General features: G+C 46.6%; 1 pseudogene; it reads right to left on the bottom strand.

The window, feature by feature from the left end:
* The window catches only part of LOC111979513 (nucleolar transcription factor 1-A-like), a 31,544-nt pseudogene that overhangs the window by 12,911 nt on the left and 17,139 nt on the right, over positions 1–1,494 (bottom strand).

Below are 1,494 nucleotides of genomic sequence, written 5' to 3'. Positions count from 1 at the left end.
TTTTTTTTTTGCTGAGTTTATATGCAGTTATGCTGGATGCCAGCTTGTGAATACAGATATTCACTAAGGCAGTCATATCAGGCTACAAAGTCAGATAAAGCCAATTTAAATTGACAAATGTATTTGGTGTCAGGTTTTAAGAACTCCAGCTACAGAGAAAAGAGTACCTATAGCCATGGAATGTGAATGTAGAATAAAACATATAGCATGAGTGTGAAGGGTTATAGCATGAGTGTGAAGGGTTATAGCATGAGTGTGAAGGGCATTGTAATATGAAGTGCTGCGTAGAGTCAGTGTCAAGAACACAACACCATGCGTATTTGACAGCGTGAAACTCACCGTGGTGGAGAACTCTTTATAAATCGCTCGCTCCTGGGGAGAGAGAGACTGAAGGGGACAGACAGAAAGGGGGAAGAAATTACAAGACTGATTTCTTCCAAAAGGTGCTGTCGCTAACATTGTATCTATTATTTAACTATTTAATGCTTTTTTTAACGAATACAATGCATAGGTTCGGAGTACGCGCCTTGTGTACCACTGTCTCCTTCTGTGACGCGTTTGATATTTTAAATGTTTATTTGATTATTTTGAGGCAAGCGACATTTGGGTGTCCACATTTCAGAAAGGTGCCTAAGAAATAAATGATTTTACCTATGGCCCTTACCTTGACCCAGGCCTCCAGCTCGGCCTTGTACTCAATCTGCAGTTCCTCCACCAGCTTCTTGTACTTGTCCTTGTGACTCTGGCTGAGCTTGTGCCAGCGCTTGCCGATCTCCACCATGCGCTCCTTCAGGCTGAAGTGATTCAGCTCGCCGTTGGTCAGCAACTCCTGGGAGAACATCTGGTAGCCGCTCCTGCACACACAGAGACAGAGGTTTAATTATACCCACATAGCAGTCAATATAAAACTGCAAGCCATGAGCAAACTAATGGCATAGGCCCATCTAAATAAAATGTACACATTCATACTAACAGTCAGCAACACAAACGGTAGTAGTAAATAGCCTAGGATCTTCTAGGCTTAACGTGTCCGATTAAGGTGGTGAACAAACACTGCTCCAGAGTCGGCAATACGGCGGCGCAGCTTTACACACCCCAGCCGACTCTTGGCATTGCACATGTGGATCTTAAGTGCGTGGTGCGGCTTGGTCGCCATAAAACCCATTTCATGAAGCTCCAATGAACACTTCTTGTTGCTGACGTTGCTTCCAGAGGCAGTTTGGAACACGGTAGTGATGTTGCAACCGAGGACGAGATTTTTTACGTGGATGGGATGGGGAAGAGGGGTTGGCTTGGAAGAGTGATAGGGGCAGGGGAGTAAATGTGGCTTTGGAGGAGGGTAGGTCTGGGCAGAGGGAAGGCGAGGTGTGCTTGGAAACGAGTGGTAGGGGTGGGGAGGGTGGCTTGGAAGAGGGTAGGGTGGGGGAAGTCGGCTTGGAAGGGTAGGGCGGAGAGGTAGGATATGGGGAGAGGCCTGTAGGGCGCAGGAAGAAT

Source organism: Salvelinus sp. IW2-2015, linkage group LG19 (genome assembly GCF_002910315.2).
Source record: "Salvelinus sp. IW2-2015 linkage group LG19, ASM291031v2, whole genome shotgun sequence".
In the NCBI taxonomy this organism is placed as follows: Eukaryota; Metazoa; Chordata; class Actinopteri; order Salmoniformes; family Salmonidae; genus Salvelinus; species Salvelinus sp. IW2-2015.
This window is presented reverse-complemented; position numbering and strand designations above follow the sequence as displayed.